The sequence below is a fragment of the Cydia fagiglandana genome, chromosome 15 (assembly GCF_963556715.1).
Source record: "Cydia fagiglandana chromosome 15, ilCydFagi1.1, whole genome shotgun sequence".
In the NCBI taxonomy this organism is placed as follows: domain Eukaryota; kingdom Metazoa; phylum Arthropoda; class Insecta; order Lepidoptera; family Tortricidae; genus Cydia; species Cydia fagiglandana.
This window is the reverse complement of record NC_085946.1, coordinates 12,953,735-12,975,275: the sequence shown is the minus strand read 5'-3', so window position 1 is coordinate 12,975,275 and position 21,541 is coordinate 12,953,735. Positions and strand designations below refer to the sequence as shown.

Sequence of the window (21,541 nt, the reverse complement as noted above, 5' to 3'; positions counted from 1 at the left end):
GCTTAGCTAAGAACTATCATGGCGTGTTATGCAAACAGTCGCTTTTTTGCTTACAAACGGAAGATTCCCGGTTCGTTCCCCAGTCATTGTATGCTGGAACATAACTTTTTGTATTTTTGTTACATCTAAATTTCGTATTGTTTTTTTATTTTTATTAAATTTTTCTTATTATCATAAATCGATTGATTAAGTATGGGCTACACGTATTCGTTTATTTTTGACAAAGAAAATTAGAAATTATACTCTACCTAATCTCTCTTATTTTTACAATCAGGACATCCTCACTGCAATAAAAAAGAAATGTATAAAATTTCCTGTGGTTAAAAATAATGGATTTTGTCTATGAATGAAAAACACAATTATTACTATAGTTTGTTTTTTTTTAGTATTAGAAATAAGGTAAATAATCTTGACGTGTCTTTTAATTGAAAAACACATTTTAAAAATAAGTTACGGCAAATATGTAACAATTATAAATCAAATACGATCATTTATATTCTTCTACTTTCATAAGTAATAGTTTTTGATTTTTAAAAAGCGTTTAAATCTGTGTGCCTAGCCAAGATGCCAGTCGTTCGCTCCGTAGCGAACGTTAGGGTAATACCTCTCTCTATCACTCTGTCATATTAATGCAACAGACACGGCTGCGCTTCGGTCGCTACGGAGCGTAAACCATTGGCATCTTGGCTAGGCACCCTGGTCATCTGGAAAGCGAAACACATACGGAACGCGTTTCTATTACTCAATACAGTGGCCAGCTGCAGATTCGGCGGTAATCTTAACTATACCTAAATCTGGGTGCCTAGCCAAGATGCCAGTCGTTCGCTCCGTAGCGAACGTTAGGGTAATACCTCTCAATATCACTCTGTCATATTAATGCGACAGACACGGTTGCGCTTCGTTCGCTACGGAGCGTACACCATTGGCATCTTGGCTAGGCACCCTGGTCATCTGGAAAGCGAAACACATACGGAACGCGTTTCTATTACCCAATACAGTGGCCAGCTGCAGATTCGGTTTTAAAGTTAACTATACCTAAACCTGGGTGCCTAGCCACGATGCAGGCTAGTAGAGTTCTCTTTCACCTTCAGCAGAACCGGGAGATCCAAACCTACCTACTTTTCATCTAATAATCTCAAGAATCAGTGCATGATTCAAACTTTACCGGTCGCCGTGGTAAGACCTAGGATTTATTTACCATATCGGTGTTGGTAAAAGCCCGAAGTAAACTAGTCAGATTTAACATTTCGGGCTTTTACCGATCGGCATCGGTAAAACCTAGGTTTTACCGGTAAATTCTAGGTTTTGCCGTACTTCGGGCTTTTACAGTAACATATACCTATATAATAATTGCTCGCTTAAAGGTAAGATAACACAAAGGAGAAACAAAAAGAAAGTACCTATACTCGCACCAGTCTTGAACCCCAATCCTCTTGCACGTATTTCCACGAACATACCGTTACGCTATTGCAACATACGTTGTGTGAAATTGTCTACTACAAGGATCACGGAAACACTGTTTGCATGTATGAGTAATAGTAGGAAAAAGCGTGACAGCAACACTCCGTCGAATTAAAAAGGTGGTTTTTGCACAATGAAGTATTCAATGTTTATTTTAATAGTTCAATATTTATTTAAAGAGTGCGCGAAACATACTTTTAAGTATACAAATACCATGACCATTTCACAAAATAATTTTACCTGAAATTTTGCAAAAGTGGTGCCATCTAGCGAGAGTTAAGTTTTGAGTAACCTAGGCGAACCACCTTAAGAAGTGTGTAGAGCGCGTAGGCTACTTACATAAGTAGAAATTCTCTATTAGAAGATTAAACTATTCCATGGCTGCTCCACAGCGTATAACAGCCGTAACTCGTTACATTGGATACTGACCCTAATTAGGCACAGTAAATTCCAAATTCAAACTGGTTTTCCATTGGTTGATACGGCTGTTATGCGTGGCGCCGTAGAATATTGTTAACGGAATAACGGATTTAATTATGATGTATATAATTGAATAGAACATAGATGTGTGTACTTATGCTAAATACAACAGGATCAAAATATGTTTAACACTTAGGTAAGTAGCTAAAATATGTAGGTCTCTTACTTATATTTAAAAAAAAGCGATAAAAGTGCAGATAGGTTTGTTGTTTATGCTATGTTTGAAGGTGTGTTCTTCTTCTTCCTTGCGTTATCCCGTCATTTTGCCACTGCTCATGGGAGCCTGGGGTCCACTTGACAACTAATCCCATGATTTGACGTACATAGACACTAGTTTGAAAGTGTTTTGATAAAAATTCTGTCTCCGGTATTTTTTCCGTAGAAAAAAAATTGCAGCCCATTGAAGAAATTCCAACTTAAAATAACACAATTTAACGAAACAATGACTCTCATTAATACTCATTACGGTGGCAAACGTATTCCAATGACCCATTAGACTCAAAAACAAAATAAAACCCTTGAAAACGGATATACACGCGGAGTGAAGAATGCACGATACCGATGTGACTCATCCCCATCACCGGCCACCACGAAGTTGTGACGACCCACTCTTAATTTACACCCCACACAATTAATTATCACCCTTATGGGTCACGTGATAAAGTCTTTACGAGAGCCCTAAAGCGAGCAGTCGATGTAAAGATCAGCACCAACTTAACTTTGCCGATGTTCAAAATCAATTTAATAAATGTTTTTTCAAAAATGATCGCTCGTGCGGCAGCGTAGGGTATAAAGTAGTATCACGGAGGGTTTAGAGGACTGTAGAATTAAAATGGTCTGTAATCTAACAGAAGTTTAGACTACATTCCGGGCGTAATAACAAGCAGTGCCGTATTGTTCACAGTGTGGTTTTTGAACGCTTATAAATCAACATTTTAAAGGAGAAAGACACACCGCTATTGCAACTTGCTTGTTTAAGATATTAGTTTTGGAACGTACAGCCGTAAAATTGCCGCTCTTTATTACAGACGAAGAGCTAGGAGCGTGTTTTTGAATTTGTCTGTATTATCTGTATTAAAAGCGCTGGTGGCCTAGCGGTAAGAGCGTGCGACTTGCAATCCGGAGGTCGCGGGTTCAAACCCCGGCTCGTACCAATGAGTTTTTCGGAACTTATGTACGAAATATCATTTGATATTTACCAGTCGCTTTTCGGTGAAGGAAAACATCGTGAGGAAACCTGCATACATCTGCGAAGAAATTCAAAGGTGTATGTGAAGTCCCCAATTCGCATTGGGCTAGCGTGGGGACTATAGCCCAAGCCTCGCGCTCGAGAGGAGGCCTGTGCCCAGCAGTGGGACGTATATAGGCTGAGATGATGATGATGATGACCTGTATATTGCCTTTTACATGTTTTGCAGCCTAAAGTATTAGGGGTGTTTTAACGTAGGCACATAATAAATTAGTAGTTAGTATACACCGATTTTACCTATTATCCAGTAGAATGGTTCATGGTCGAGAAAATAGTTAAGTAGTACTGTATAATGAATTTAAAAAAATATGCTATATAATAGTTAAGGAGTGTTACGGAATTTGAATCGTTAAGGTAATAGCGTCTCGGCAGTATTGGTTGTTTGTTTAATTTTGTTTCATAATAAAAATCAAGCCTCCAGTTTTTCAGAAGATTGACAGATTTTGATTTTAAGAGCGAAAAATGAATAATTTCACAACTCCATTTGCCTTAAGGCATTTGCTAGCAGTCAACCAATTCAACCAAAGCAATCACGTTAAAACGAAAACCTCATCTGTCCGAATATCCTTTCACAGAAAGAAAACGCTCAAAGACGGTATTCGCATCATAATCGGTCCAGTGGTTCAGGAGATTAGCCCATTCAGACAGACTGACAGATGGATCGGCGACACTTTCTTTGTGAGGCGTTGATGGAAATACCTTTGTTTGGACTGGCGCTTTGTGAGCAAAATGAATTTATGAAAATCTTTTGAGTTATTGGACCTCTGGTGTCGCTCGATTTACAGTTTTGTAGCTTGAAAAATAAACAAATGCTCTTGATTCAGTAATTGGCCAAATATATTGTAACATATTATGTTACTACAGAAATGCTAGGGTCATTGCGCTAGTTTTCGTCCGGCTCTATTTTTCGTCCACTTGACTAAATTTACGAAATAAACCTTCATTGCTGCACAAATTTGGACTTATTATCTAAACAATTTATCTACATAAAAAATATATTTAGCAAGAATTAATTTAAATATGAAATGTAATTTGCTAATCCGTCAAGTGGACGGAAACTGACACTGGACGGTAAACTGAAGCAATTACCCTATGAGAAAATTGGAGAAAGGAATCAAGTTAACGAAAGTGAAAAGAATACGAAAGATGTCCATAAAAATACTAAACTGAATGAATATGAAAACAATAAAAAGCATAAAACCCCGACTATACCGTTTAGCGTCTGTGGTTCGGTATTATCATAATATCATAAATGTTTTTCAGTCTTCCAATTATGAAAAGCACTAAAGGATCCATAAAACTAGATTTATTGTTAATACACACGTGCCGCCAGGGGGCGCCCTAAAGTAACCCTTCGCAGGGGCGTGGAAATACATGCGGGCTGCGTGCGGATTTCAGTTGGAGTGACAGTATTACATTCTTATAGTGATATCATATGAATCCCTACTTATAGTTAATATATTATAAAAGGGAAAGTTACTCTCTTAGCGTAAATCACTGAACCGATTTAGATGTTTGATTGCTTTTATATAAATACCTAAAAATATAAACTATAATAATTAGCACTCGGTAATCTTATAGTATCACATGCACGTCAATAAACGTCAGTTTTCTCTCCCTAATTATGAGTAACACTGTAATCAAATATTCCTTTAAAATTGTAATTATTCCCCGAGGGAGTAAGTTAAGGTTTATGTACATATATTTATTAAAAGATCATGTTGTTATTTCAAGCACGAAATGTACGATCTTAAATCACGATTTAATCGGATATTTTGCTGAGTACCCTCGTTAGTAGCGAACTTTTGAACGAAGTTTTTTCTGGTAATATTTATAAAAAATCTTATTTTAGAATATACCAATTTGTATTATAGGAATTCCTCATAGAAATACGTTTTTTTAATTGCATTTATAAAGCCTTAAAATATCTTGCACGAGAGAGTAGGTAGGTACTTAAATTGGTATAGGTATGAAGCATTCGTTCTTGATTCTCTAAGTTTTAATGTTTTTGACGCGTTTTAGAGACAACTAAAGAATATCGTATTTTATAAGAAGCACATTTATCTTAATTAATTCCACCACTATAAGCCACAAATCGGCTATAAGTTCCCGCTAACTAGATACTTAAATGATATGTCCACCCGGCTTGAGATTCTATGAGATATCAATTATCCTAGTGTGTCTGCGCGATTCGGGAAATGAATTAGAGATTCATTAGACATGAAATAGTAAAGATATGTGACGTTCCACGGCAAAAGGTACCTTATGGCGGTTGGCGTTTACGCTATTATTAACGCCGCTCCAATATTCAGCCGGGGCAATGGTACCTTTTGGCCTGGAACGTCACATATCTTTACTATTTCATGTCTAATGAATCTCTAATTCATTTCCCGAATCGCGCCGTGTAATACCTACACATGTTCTTATATGAAGCATTACTTCTAATTTTTAAGGTTTTAATCTCTAACGTGCGTAGGTATTTTCATGAACACTAAAGAATATTGTGGGTATTGTATTGAATAAAGTACCTAAAGCTAATAATTTCCACAAATCTGCGATAAGTATCCGCTAACCGGCGTAATAATATGTCCCCTTATGGTCCTATGGGGTATCGATTATCCCCCGCGCCCCGCGCCACTGCGGATCTCACCTACTATCCGCGCGTCCCGTCCCATTTCTAAACTGATATTTTTACTAAACTAGGGGGTATGGAGGGTAATGATTCCCTCCTAGCCTACTCGGTATCTTAGTTTATGAAAATGAAGGTCCCGAGTTCGGATCCTAGTCAGGGCATTTATTTGTGAGTTATGGATGTTTTCTATGTATTTAAGTACGAATTTATATTTAGAAGTAAATAAAGAGCATTTATAGCCAAGTACGGATTCGCGGTATTCGTGTAAAAAATATGTATTTATCTACCCACGGCAAAATTTCGAATTTTTCTTCAGGCTCGTATTTTTCTCGTAGTTTGCCACTCGTGTCCAATTCAGAAAGCATAATTACAAAATAAGCAAAAGTAGTAGAAACGTTGAATCCATTCCGTTCGGCAAAGAAAGACCCGACCATTGCCGCGCTCGGAGTAAAACAACTACCGGTTATTCCATTTCTTCTGTCGTTTGTTGCAGCTAGTACAGTAAGCATCCGTAGCAGGTACAGTCAGCATTAATCTACTACTTGTCGACTACTTCAAATACCTGACATAAACACACCAATAATATTACGGCGCGATTCGGGAAATGAATTAGACATTCACTAGATATGAAATAGTAACGATATGTGACGTTCCACGGCAAAAGGCACCTTATGGCCGCAATAATATTGGAGCGGCGCCAACTGCCATAGGGTACCTTTTAGGAAGTTAGACGTAAGACGTTACTTTTTCATAGTTGAAGGTGAACGGAAAGTACCCTACCCTATACATTTTGATTCCCTCGAGAGTATCGAAATTTACGTATTTGTGGCATAAACGGCCGTATCTTTTTTTAAGTACGTTCACTTCGAAGTTTGATTTGTTCACAGTTTCAAGGAACGTAGACCTGAGTAGATACATGTTTTGATTTTTGATTTCAACTCGATACCTCCACGCGTTTCCAAGATAAAGGGTCTTGACAGACAGACAGACAGACAGACGGACGTACGGACAACAAAGTGATCCTATAAAGGTTCCGCTTTTCCTTTTGAGGTCCTCCTCCTCAGTCGTTCACTCTTGACAGAGTGGTCGTGATTGTATGATGTTGATGAGACGTATCTATCGAGGATATCGCAGCCCTCGCAATCGCGCGGGCCTTTTGAGGTCAGGAACCCTAAAATAAAACAAACACTACTTTACGCAATGAATCGTGTCAATAACAGTCAATGTCGATTAGCATTGCTTTTATTTGCAATTTTGCATTTACTTTGTTACCGAAATTCAATTATCCTGACCATTGAACCCTTATTTTCATTTGGACAGAACAATGATAAAGGCAGGGCCACACTTATCGCACGTACGCAACGTATGCCAAATGCATTATGATTATGACAATCTGAACCCTGAAAGTTGTATGCTTAGGCCCACTTGCACCATTCTACTAACCTGGGGTTCACCGGTTATACCTGGAGTTACCATGGTTACCAGTACAATTTGACACTGGGTTAACGGTTTAACCGCGTAACCCCTGGTAAGTGCGATGCTGCAAGTGGCGCTTAGAAACATACTTGTCATGCGTTGCGCATGTTGCGTATGTTGCGTTCCTGGGATAAGTGTGTACCGAGCTTAACACTACACTTTGCAACAGTAAGTATAACGTATTTTATATTGGTAATTTGGTTTTTCAGAGCTCAAAAGTACACAATAATTGGTATGAGTATTTTTATAAATAGATTGCTTATTTTTTTCTTTATTGGTATCATCGGACATAATCTCTATTTATAATAATAGTAGTAGGTACGACTCACTCTCTAATAAAACGCGCCTGTTACGATCAGCACAGATATGGCCGCTAGCGCGTTATTCCCCAAAATTGGGGCGGAACGGATGTACTTTTAGCTACCTGTAGCAAAGCGAAGAAATCGCGGAGTGAGACACTCCTGAAGATACATCATTCTCAAAGATTGTTGCGATACTTGCGATTTAGGAATTCATACAAAATGCGTAAAAAAAATTAAAAATCATGAGTGTCATATAATAAATACATACCACGCCACGCCAGACGTCACCATTTTCGGTGAGTGAATAAAATTTCTTCAAAAAAAAATCTTTTTTGAATTTGAAGATTATATCGTTCATGTATGTATGTACATAAGTCGAATGACAATGCATTACTATGGTACCATCGAGCTGATCTGATGATGGAGACAGACGGCCATAGGTCATCTGTGATAAACAACGCAACCTAACCCTAACCTGACCTAGTTGACTCTACAGGAACTCTATGATAAACAACAAACTAACCCTAACCTATTTGGTTGACTCTACCTCATACAATTTGCTCTTTTAATTCTAAATATTACTGCAAATTGTATTTGGCGCTTACAGGTTTCAATTGTTTTGTTTTTAAAGAACGTGGGCGTAAAGTCAGAAGTTATTTCTGGAAGCTAAATTATTGATAGGAACAAAACATTTCTCATTATGAAATGCCAGCCAAACAAATTACATAATGAGCTGTGTGATGCTAGTCGGTAACCTATTAAAGTTAAGAATCAAGATACTTAATAAGTTCCAGATTGTACGATTAGCATCAAAATTAGCGGATTAATAATAATAATAATAAGCCCGCAGGGCAGCTTGTGGCGAGCTGTTGGGGAGTAACGACCCCACGGACCCGAGTGCTCCCGAGAGTCCCGAGAGTCGGTCAGGGTCTCCGTATCCGGCGTGTCTTCGTCGGTCGGAGTGGACCCCAAGGGGACCCGCAGGACTCTCAGCTCTGGCTTGCCTTCATTGGCCGTCCAGAGAGGAGTCGTTAGAGCTATATGCTCCAGGGGTGGAAGTGAAAGATGCATAAGACGCGAGTTGGCACAGTGGCTGGTAACAGCCACTGGGTAGAAAGCGGCGCACACCTCTCGACACCCCTGAGCCGCTCACATCGATGTTGCTCCTGGTCGTCTTTACGACGGCAGTTTCAGGGGCCCATCTAGTCAGCGGCGAGTCACCGCCTGCCTCGATGACGGTGTTAACATTGTTATGGCAGGTGTCCGGACCTCTTTTACAATAGCCCAGTCTCATTGTCCACCCAAACATCAATCCATAGACCGGAATACTGTTCACTTTTTCTACAATAGTCCCAATGCCTGTTGCGACCGGTTCATGGGTTCTATTGTTGCGCCTGTGAACGGGTTCCAGCAGGCGTTCTACATGACATTAAAGCTCTCCAAGGGGCCTCTACGTGTTGGATCTGTGTCCCCACGCAAGCCTATCAAAAGACCGGGATTTGTAGGCCCGTGAATTCCAAAATGGAGAAACAAATAATAATAATAATCCCCCATGGCAGCTTGTGGCGAGCTGAATGGGAAGTGACGTCCCTTGGGTCCCATACCCCCGAGAGTCGGTCAGGTCCCTCTCTCCGGCTTGCCTTAAGTGGCCGGCTGGAGTGAACACTGAGCAGGGGCCGCAGGACTCTCACCTCTGGCTTGCCTTAACCGGCCGTCCAGAGTGGGGTGTCAGAGCTATATGCTCGCAGGGCGGAAGTGAAACATGCCTAAGACGCGAGTTGGCACAGTGGCTGCTTACAGCCACTGGGTAGAAAGCGGTGCACACCTCTCCACGCCCTGAGCCGCTCACGTGATGTTGTCCCCTTGTCGCTCCGTGCGAGCGGCCGTTTTCGGGGACCCATATAGTGAGTTGGCGAGTCACCACCTGTCCATTTTTTTGTGTTTTTAAACATAGATTGGGGCAGGTGCCATAGTATTTCCATAGACCGGTTACCAGTACACTAACATCTCAACACAATAGCCCAGTTTCTTTTATTTCTTATCATTGCAATAGTCCTACACTAACCGGGGCTTATCCTTGGGTGCATTACTATAGTGCATACAGGGATAATCGTCGGGTGGTGTCACATCACCTTTTAGAGTAAATTGTCTTTTTACAAGGGGCCTCTGCGTGTTGACTTTGGCTCCACGCACGCCTTCCAAATGTCCGGGACCCCATGGTCCCGAGATTATGTAAAGGACGAACATAATAATAAACACAACAATATTTATTTGGTAGCATACAATGTTTAGGTAATGGGCTAGTATCTCTTTTTAAGTATTGTAAATACTTGTATTAAGAGAATACCGCTCTTCCACTATAGGTAATTTACAGTTTCTTTTAATGCTATTACATTAGTTAGGTTAGGGTAGAAATTTACAATTACTATTACAATTTAACATTAAACTTAAAATTACAATATCATGCAATATAAATATTAGACTAAAAACTAATGTTAGAAGATTATTTTACAATTTTACAAGCAATACCAGTTTATTTTCTGAACAGTAGTCCAGCGACTAGTGTACGAAATAGGTAGGTAACAATAATGATAAAACAATTTGATATAATTAAATTAATAATTAATATGAGAATGAGTATGTGCACGCGCACTCGGGCGAGTGTGTGTGTGTGTGTGTGTGTGTGTGTGTGTGTGTGTGTGTGTGTGTGTGTGTGTGTGTGTGTGTGTGTGTGTGTGTGTGTGTGTGTGTGTGTGTGTGTGTGTGTGTGTATAAGTGCATGTATGAGTGATTGATTTGATATGATTAGATTAACTTTTAGATATTATATTCTCTATGTCATTATAAGTTTTACATTTTAACCATTTTAATACTTTATTTTTACACTCGAAATGGGATGAACAATAAATATCTATATATTTATTTATGAAGTTATATAGGTAGGCAGATTGTGTAGTTTGTTGCCTCCTAGCAAATGCAGTTTTTACTGTCGGAATGATTAAAACATTACTATTCTTCCTGCGTGTTAATAGGGTGTGACTTCAAATCTCTTGAATATTAATATTATATACTGTATATTGAATATCTGGGACATTAATCAAGTGTCGTCGAAAATAAATTAAGTACCTAATGTTTTAACAAGTTTTCCAAGTTTTATAACATTCTACAAAATTAAAATATTGAACAATAGACTTATTTATTTAATTCTGTAAAAAAAACATATGTGAATAGGTTGACGTACCTACGTACAATTCAATAGTATTTTTTTTCCACTTGCACCATGACAAAAAGTCCGTCCTCAATAAATTTAACCTCTAAATAGCTAAAACAATTAATTCCCGACTTCCTTGTTATTACTACATTGTCATTGACTCCTGTCACCGTATTTATTACCTCTGGCCACCCCACCTATCTAAATACAGCCCCTACTATAAACGCGTCCACGATAAAGGACGCAACTGCATAGTTTCTCAAACGTACTACGTGTTTTTACTTAAACGCATCTGTCCTAAGTTGATTTTCTAAAAGGGCTTAAGTGCGTAGGTTTTAAAGGCGGATAGGCCGTTTTTGAACGTGCGATTTAATGGTGCTCTGCGCGCGGGTTCAGTGAACTTTTGCAGGGGCGTGATGGCACATCTTGTGTCAAATTGTCTATGGATTTGTGGATATAACTGGTCCGAGGGAAATTCATTTATTAAACTAAGTATCAGATATTACGAGAAATTCTATTAATAACTTGGTTTTCCTGAAATAGGTATACCTATGTGGAAAGACGTGACTGCTTGCCAAGCAGGCTAAAATATTAACGTTGTGAAAAAAATTTTTGTTTCCAAATGTGCCTATACAATTTCATTGACAACAAGAGCGCGTTTAGATAATTTAAAACACTTTGACTCATTAATCCATAATATCTTGTTATCAATATTTTATTTGGAATAATGACTAACTAGGGTTTTATAGTAATTATTGATTAACTTTTAGTTATTTTAAATGCTTGCCTATTGTTGATAACTGTAAAATATTATAATTTACATTATGTATATTTACATACCCAAATTATTGCCTTGAATCTAGGTTTAACTTCGCTTGACCTATTTGAAAGGTGTATTCTACTCAATTTACCTACAGTTAAATTAATTTTACAGCGAAATAACTATGTAAATTTTTAATTAAATTCAATCTAGTGTACCTACATCAAAATTAAAAATAAGTGGGACATTAATTATAATAACTATTAACTAGGTATAATTTAGCCCCAGGTAACATAATTATGTAGCTATAGACTAGGGAATGCAAATCGGTTATTTTCGGTTATTTTTTGTATGGAAATAATCGGTTATTAACCGAAACCGCGGTTATTTCCATACAAAAAATAACCGATTTGCATTCCCTACTATAGACCTATAGATATTGTTCTTACATATTACCTATTTATCTACTTCTTGAATTACTAGGTACACTTTTGTTTCCCACGTCTGTGCGCTTTATTCTCGAACGTGTATTGTGATCTGAAAATTATATTAAAAACGAATTGGTAATTTCGCTCATTCGGCCAAATGTGGGATGCAGGACACACATTCACACTGAATTGGTATTTTGTATATTGATATTAATTTTCAGCATTTGAATGCGGCCAGATATGATTTGTACAATTTCCAATAATAATTTAATGTACATATTACCTATTTTAAATTATGAAGAAGTACTTTATTATATCGTTTAACGCTAATAATCAGCCATAAATAATGTTTAAATTATCCATAAATAAATTAGGTACCGACATACGTAACATATAGGCTCGAAGATAAGTGCTTTTTTTTTGTTTTCACGTAGAGTTTTTGGGTGGTTTAACAGTAATTTATATTATACAGTGCCATAAATCTTAAACTTACTAATAAGTAAGTAGTAGTAAGTAAGCAGTTGACCATCATTGCATATTATAGAAAATACAAAAAAAAAACATGTATGTACTTCATTGGTCGTATACGGTACACGGTAATAGCGCAGCCGATTTCAGCAGAGAACGTCTGCCGAATTCTAATTTAATTTTTCCGTGCGGATACTTGTTCCATAGGATTATTATCATCCCGAGCCGTTCCGAGAAAGCCATGGAGTTTTTAAATAATACAGAAGTTTCTCCGTGAAGTAGCAACGGAAAGTAAAATATAAGAGTCTTATATTTGCCGTTTACATTTACGGAGAAGATCAATAACAGGAATTAGATATTAATGCAAGCCTAAGGTCTAAGCAACATGATTGTTAAGACCCGTGTTTTTGAATTTATAACGAACCCCTGGGTTCCCGAAGCTCCTAAAGGGGGTCGTGACATTTAAAAATTCTTAAATTGAAGATAAAATGACAGAAAAAATACCTTACCCTGAGAGTCACGACATAAAAACAGATACTACACTTTGATCTTAGCCAAAAGGCCGGAAAGCGAAAAATTTGAATGACACTGATTTAGGGTCATATTCTTATTAGCTTACTACCCTAGTGTAACAAAACAGCGTCCATTTCTCTTTCTGACCACTAGCTCGGAGTCTCTCAGTTGAAATCATGTGACTTGGCAATAACCACACCGACTAAGTGGTAAAATAAAACCGATAACTTCCCCTACGTACGTGTTCGTAAAGAATTTTTCACCCTTCCAAACGGCACGTTGTTGAAAGCTGAAAAAGTTGTTCAAAATCATTGCAATTTTGTGAAAACTATTTGTCGACTCGTGAATATAATAATTAAGTTTGGTTTATGTACTTTGGAAAACTACTTCGTTTCATGTTAAATTAACTTATTAAAATTATATTAATATTTCTGATTGGTATGATCCAATTTCCCAAGCCTTTAAAATGAAGCTATTCGAATACAAAATAAATACAAAATCCACAGCAGTCATTGCGGCACGGAATCAACCGTTGGACAGGACGAGCTTTGCATACCAATATTCGCTTTCCGTATCAAAAAGTCATATGTATACTCAACTGAGCGTATTATGGATGGCTTTATCGACGTGATAAAATAAGTGTCACCTTTTAACACCACGCGATTGAAAGAGGCAGATACTGTCTTTATCAAGCTGTCTGGTAGACAACTGCGACCATCATGTTCATATCCGTACTGGGCGTGTTTTCTGATTGGTTACGCAGGCGGGGTGATGTGAGTTCTTCATCGGACCAGTATAAAGTGACCTGAAGATCTGTAACAATTATGTACAATAAGGGAGTTCTCTTATACTGGTATTGAGCGATCAACTTTGAACTGAGACCCGTGCAGACAGTCTTATCAAATAATTCAGTTGACTGACAAATATACTTGTGCCATCTTGTGATGTCTTTAACAGGGTGAAAAGAAAAAGGCATATCGTTATTTAAACCTGCTTCACATCAAACGAACGGCGGATAAAATTGGATAGATCGAGCCCAAGATTGAGAAAGATGAAGTAGAAAGGAGACCTGCACACGAGGTTGAGAAAGGCTCTTTAGAGGAAGAAGAATACCAATTCGAAGCGGTAACCTCAGGTGAAGAAATATTAGAAATATACGATATTACGCTGTTGTTTGTATATTTAATTCTAAAATGATCTGTATATTTTCTACAGAATTTCACACTGTATCTAATGAAACTCCCAACTAAATTTGACTAAACTAAAATTAATACAAAAGCACCTATTTAAAAACAAATATAAATTGAAATGGCGTAAGCTTGCAACATTTTACGTAATCGTCTAGCTTGCGAGCATTTCACAGCAGGTCTTGTATTCCCAACGCCAACGCGAGTAGTGAATAGAGTTCTCTTAATTCGGAAAATTGTCTATCTCTATCTCTATCGCTGTAGCTTAGTTGAAGAAACAGAGATGGCTACACATATTTCGAATTAAGGCCTCTGATCTGAAACCCTAGTGTAATTTTATTCGATATCCTGAAGTGATGTACCCGTTTGCGTTAAGTGTCATTTTGCATGGGTATTTGAGTTTCCAAAACGTCCCGCTTGGCGCGCTGTTCAAAATCACATAGATATCCGTAACAACTAAGTACTTAAGTGTAGAGTCGGACCAAGAAAAGTCTGCAGCGGATTTGATAGCCCACGCAGTGTAAGTGTCATTTATACGTCATAATTTCATAGAAGTTTGACGTTTAAAAAACACGTGCACTGCGTGGGCTATGAAATCCGCTGCAGACTTTTCATGGACTGACTCTAGGATATATAATTATTGACCCTTGAAGACTGATAGTTATGGCTCCTCTACATGATGGGCCAACGCCGGCCACTCCAAGGGACGCATTTATGCGTTAGAGGGAGCAAGTGATATTGCTATCTCATTCTACCGCATGGCTGCGTCCCTTGGAGTGGCCGGCGTTGGCCCATTGTGTAGAGGAGCCATTAGGTGTTACCAAATGTTGCCCGATAGCCCGTGAGTACTGATGTGACATCGGAAACATTCCAAAATTGCGAAATTACCACATAGCTTTTCAGAAACTAAATTTTGAAAGGTACTGTACGAATTCGGTACTGCCAAGTCAGGTGCGTGCCTTACGTTGGTTTGCCTGTTCTATGTATATAAGCTGTCGGAATGCCACCCCAGCTAATTGTGGCCAAATTGGGGAGAGGGGCGTCCTGGAGCGCACCGAATTAATAACAACGTATCTCCCCTGCGAAAATATTTTCTACGGCTCATATGCATAGCTATAGGTATAAAAGGCTTATTGTACCTTAATGAGCAATTTTTAAAATTCATGGTTTAAGTACGTCAGTCACAAACCCGCCGTCAAAAACCTGCACCCATACAATCGAAGTTAGGCACACAGGGTACACTCTCTTTTTAAAATGAATAGGAACCTATGGCTAATCTTATAGTCTGTATCTTTAGGTATTTCAATAAAAGTAAACAAAATCTACCCTAAAATCGCTCCTTACGCCAGGTGAAGGTAGATGAAAACATTACATGATCAAATAATATAGGTTAAAGCCAGGTCGTTCAGTGACTGATCCAGGCGGTTTTGTATTTAGTTGATTAACCAATAAATGTTATAACTGCCCGAAAATTTACAAATTATTTGTTTACTTTTATTTAAATACCTAAAGATACAGACTAAAACTTGTTAAAAATACGAGTATGTCTTTCGGCAGCTTTTTAATGTAAAACCATTGACAGGAAACTAGGCTATTAAAACGTCACCGTTAACCGTTAAGCCTAGCCGAAGGGCTGTCAAACACGGTACGCAGGAAGCAACGAAAGGATGATCGAAAGGTAACATTTTTAACGACCCTCTCAATCCTACGGTGGCGAAACGACGTTAGTTACTGGGTTTTATTCCACACCGAGTATTACCTGTACGGTTACCATCAGTTTGTCACTGACATAAACGCCGTCGAGAACGTAATTTACTTTCTATACATCCCGTTTGCACTAATATGCGAGTGCGAGCGAGATGTATAGAAAGTAAATTACGTTCTCGACGGCGTTTATGTCAGTGACAAACTGATGGTAACCGTACAGTTATAGACAGAACCTCTAGTATAAAGGACCCCGCAGCAAACATAGGGAAAAAGTGGTTTCAGTTAAATCTCACGAAATTTTAGTATGATGTTAATTTGGCTCTCCTGATTATTTTTTTGTATGGGCTCAACTCTCTCAGAAGTATACTTTCAGAAATAATAACAAGTATACTTTCAGTAACACTCTGGTTTACTGTGACATAAACGCATATTGCTTGTTTCAGCGCAACCTAACGTGCATAAATATATAGGCAATTAGGCAGGCATTTAGAGAATATACGTTCTTATACTTCTTCTTCTTCTCCCTGCCCTTAACCCACGTTATGTGGGGTCAGCACAACATGTTTTTCTCTTCCATTCTCTGTCTTTCGTCTCATCAGTGCTCCCTCCTTTTTTTCTCATATCCTCTTTCACACAATCCATCCATATCGTTTTTTGGGTCTACCATCCGCTCGCAGCCTATCAACATTCATCCCTAACATTCTTTTGCCTACCTGTAGCATACATCCCTTCTCATTACATGCCCATACCACGCTATCACACATAAGGTGTTTAAGTACTACTCCTATCACCTGCTCGAAACAACATAACAAGTTCCCTTCTGTTATCTGATGGCGATCCTGCCAGGATGATGTACGATTGTCATCTTGGCTAGTCCACCAGTAGATACGACCTCGCTAATCCGGCACTATAGTTCGTTTTTTAACATTAGAAATAAGGTAAACAATCTTGATGTGTCTTTTAATTGAAAACACACATTTTAAAAATAAGTTACGGCAAATATGTAACATTTATGAATCTAATATGATCATTTATATTTCTGCTTTCATAAGTAATAGTTTTTGTTTTTTAAAAAGCGTTTTTCAAAAAAGACTTGTCAAGATCGCTTACCTTCTTGCAAGTTCTTTCTAATGCTAAAAAAAACAAACTATAATTCAGATTTAAAATATTGAAACGCTAGTTCTCTTAGCGCGCCTGACTTGTGTCTGCCGAACCAGTATAAGTATGATCCCTCATAGGCCTACTTGTTGCAGACGTAGAGGTCAAACTAAATGGTTCATCTGCAGCAAATTCAAAACCATGAAAACAACATGAAAGGCATATACGACGTTTTGGAATGGTTCCCTCGTGCCGAGGGTGCGCGGTTGCTTGCTACGACGAGTAAAGTACGATGTAGTTTTAAAAACAGGAATATATATTGAATTTTTTGCTGTTTTCGACTTTCCTTTGAGGTTTAATAGGTTTATGCTCTGAATATATTTTGAGAACATTCTCAGAAACATTATTCGAGGGTTTAATTATTGAAATTATGAAAATATTTAACAAAGTGACGGCATAAGAAATTGGTTCATATCAGTAGGCACCTTATGTTAACAGCATAAAGTCACTTTTGCTTTGCATATTTATTAGGTCCTAAAATATTTAGATTATTTAAGTATGTAGGTACATATGTATATATCTCAGTGCTTGACACGGCCCCAGCTCCATTAATTAGCCCGTTCAGTGTTATTTCATTATTTTCACTTATTTATTTCTCTTTATTTGTAATTTTAGCAATAAGCAAAGGACATTGTTGGAATTAGATTGTCATGTCAACCATTGGGACAATGGACGATGGTGTAGGGACTGTAGGGATATTTGGTTGGTTCGTTAATTAGATAGGTACATTAGGTACTTATAAAAAAAAAAACAGAAACAGATTTTTAACATGGCATACATTTAGATTTCGATTTAGACTTATTTATTTCATAATATGAAATTACAATATAAATTATTTTACACAAATCTACAGGTACGAATTTATATTATGATTGTCATATGTACTATTTAGAACAATATAAACTAAACGTGCGTACACTTATATTATATTTAAGACAACAACAAAAAAAACATAAAATAGATTTTGATTTGTCTTCAGGATGATTGGTAGAGAATGCCTCATACTTTTAAGTGCACCATTTTGTACTTCATTCAGCTTTATGCAATAAAGTGTAAATAAATAAATAAACCATAAAACAGCTATGAGGTATGCCACGCCAAAATGAACGTAAACTACTCGGCTAAGCTTAAGCATAGAGAAATAATGGCTTAAGCTTCTTCCGCCGTTCACAAAGCACAAAATATCGAACTATGGCAACATTTTTTAGAAGCTGTTTTCCGATTCATCGCAGCCAGGACGGTAAAAAGAATTCAGTGCAACCTTTTTTTAGGTCGTCTCATGTGCTGAGGCTTTATACTCACCTAACATGCTATCCCTTTTTAGTTGTATACGATTGAAAGTGATAGAGGACTTGTGTTTTGAGCTAGCAATGGTATTAAGTAGTGGCCACTTAGCTGTGATTACTTGGACTAAAGTTCGTTCAATACCGAGGTTGTCTGTTCTTTGTGACATTAAGTCGTAATGTGGTGATGTACTTTAGATAACCTTTACTAGAACTAATTTAATTAAATTATTAGTCTGGTGTCAATACGAAAATAGCCGTCCTTTAGGACAGAATGTCATTATGTGCTTCATTAGCTCATAAGTAATTTAACTCATAATTCCACATACAGTCGAAAAAAATATTCTGGACGAATTTTTGATGTCTCCTCTCGTACCAAAAATGTATCTCAATTTAATATTTGTTTTAATGCTTGTTTTAACGCATATCATAAATGATATATAAATAATAATCAGAATCAGAATCAGAATCAGAATCAGAATCAGAATATATTATTCATAAGCAAAAGATTCTTCTTCCTCAGTCCCTTAAGGCTTAGGATCGTGACAACATGTCCTTCTGTTGAAGACCAGGTTCCTCCATAGGTTTCTATTCCTCTCCAAGCGCATGGCCTCTTGCAGTTTTAATTGCATAGGTGCAGTAATCAAAAACAAAAGGTTAGTGTCGGTGTTAAAAGTTGATTCGCCTGTATATCGATATCTTAATTTTGACTACTCTATTACTCTCTTAGTTACTGATTAACTTGAGTACCTAGTCCAACCCGTAAAGGTTAAAGAAACCGCAGTAGTGTCCCGAAGCCGCCTAATGCGCGCTTACGAACGTGCGAACCTTAATCTTCCAGAGGTTTAGATTGAAGTACCCCTTAAAGTTAATTTTCGTAAATTCTTACGGTCGCTTGTTTCGGCCGCCATTATTCCAAGACCCTTCGAAAACCCGTCAGTCCCCCCGTTTTGTTCATGTCTCTTTAATGTAAAGGAGGGGAGGGAGGTCTTGGGATAGTGGTTTGGATATCCAGCGGCCGGTGGAGAGTGTCGTGTGAAGCTTGACTGGATGGTCGACCAGTCGGGCGACGGATCGCGCATTTGTGGCGGGCAAATAATCCGGAGTGGAGTCTTTCACAGGAAATAAAATATGTTGCTACTGACTTTATGATGCTGCATGGCTGAGTCGCATTCATCTTGTTATTAAACTCGATTTTGTAAAGCCATGGCTTTGATCGCGCCATGTGATTTGGGAGTTCGTGTGTGGAAATCGAATTATGGGGTGTTTAGTTTTGTGACGTTTGAATAATTCGACTTGCGGCTTTTTTGTTATTGTCTTGTTATTCTTATTGCTTGCTTTTATAATTATGTTATTCCTTTGACGCCTTTTAAGCCCTCCATCCTCTTTTTCTCATTTTAACATAAATTTGCGTTTGTTTAAAAGGGAGAGGGACAAAACAAAGATTTGCCAAGTGTTATGAATACGAGGGAAATATTTTTAAACAAAATGAAACCTAGAGCTTATTTGCTATTTTTTCATGAACCTGTAGAATATAATGCATATTTGCCTCAAATACACTGAGAGAAAAGTACAATAAAAACACACTTAGAATTACAAAAATAAACTTAATCCGGGGACAAGGAGAGTTACCTAATAGGAACAAATTGACTTTTGCAATTTCTATTAGTTCTTGCAATTTCTATTATTTGTTTGTTGAAATTATATTTGGGATTACTGAGCTGTTTGTAGAAATAAGTAAACTTTACAGAAATAGTGAAACGTCCATAATTATTACTAAAACTTCATTTTTTCCCCCAGTACAGAACTGTTTTTTAATTCCTGGTGATGATTTTTCTCTCAGTGTAGGCTCTGATAGAAATCTAATTTTATGGTCACACACAAAGGTAGGTAGGAGTAGATAGGTACTAAATTAACCACTTGATGGTTTTATGTTATGTGTGTATTTAAGGATAATGCAATGATTTCCGGCCCTCATCGATCCTGTTTCGAGGAAGGATGAATTGCTTACCCTAAGTGTTTATTTAGTTACTAAATATTGATACGCCCAAATGGCTTGGTTTTGTTTCAAGGTGAAACCCACCCATTTAACCGTGGCTCATAGAATAATAATATTATTATTCGCCAATTAAGTATTAGTGCAGACTGGCCCAAAAATACGTTGTAAAATAAAAGTTACTTTTACACGTCCTTTATAAAATGTAATAAAAAAATAAAACTAAATTTTAAAAACCTCATTTAGTTTTGATATACAAAGGCAAACTTCAGTTGAACTTATTATCATAAGCCGCAGTTAAAAAAACTGGTCAAGTGCGAGTCGGACTCGCGTTCCAAAGGTTCCGTACATTATTCAATTTTTAACAATGTATTTTTTATGTGGTAAGTGAATGAAATGTCTTTAAAAAATCCGGGTCGGATCAAAAACTAAGTAATTAAGTCCTACTCACGCTAGACTGCACATTTCTAATAGGTTAAGAACTGTTTTGTGTATTTTTTTTCAAAATCTTTGAGGAGATAAAAGGGGGAGGGGGGGTGGCCGGACAGACAGACGTCTACACGAGTGACTCTATAAAGGATCCGTTTTTTCATTTTGAAATACGGAACCTTAAAAATGTCAGCGTACTTATTTATGGACCACCTTGTACTAGAAATGTACAAAATTCGATATAGGTACAGTCGACGGTAAAAATATGGGTATAGACAACTTATTCAAAAATATGTCCCATAGTTCTTAATTCACTGACATAAGAGTTATGGGACATATTTTTGAAATGATTTGTACACCCATATTTTTACCGTTGACTGTACCTACTTATGACTTACAGTCAATAACAAAGGTTGCTTTATGCGTTGCCTTGGTATAGTATAGTAACCGAAATAGATAATCTAGGATGCAAAACTTCTACGCGCTCTAATTTCTTTTTATTTCAGTTACTAGAATTTTCATGTCATATTTCAAGTTATTTCAGAATGACGTTTTAAAATTGGAGCCTAACTTCGATAGCAGCTACGTTTGTATGATTTTTCAAAATGCGGCCTACGTACAGGTCTGCACGTAGGTAGGTACCTTCTGTTCTGAGGGCCTACCGCGAACCACGTTCGACGTGTTGCCTCTCTGTTGCACTTGTAAATTCGTACGTAAGTGTGACAGGGGAGGCAACACGTCAACTTCTGTTTCGCCAACCGCAACGCCAGGTATACTCGTATGCGTATAAAAAGTGTTATT

General features: G+C 37.6%; 1 protein-coding gene and 1 pseudogene across 1 annotated transcript in view; one reads left to right on the top strand and one right to left on the bottom strand.

Annotated features, from left to right (window-relative positions):
- The window catches only part of LOC134671419 (V-type proton ATPase subunit D), a 354,138-nt gene that overhangs the window by 43,990 nt on the left and 288,607 nt on the right, over positions 1-21,541 (top strand). The gene's annotated exons all lie outside the window — the stretch shown is intronic.
- On the bottom strand, positions 12,893-13,041 carry LOC134671632 (U2 spliceosomal RNA; annotated as a pseudogene).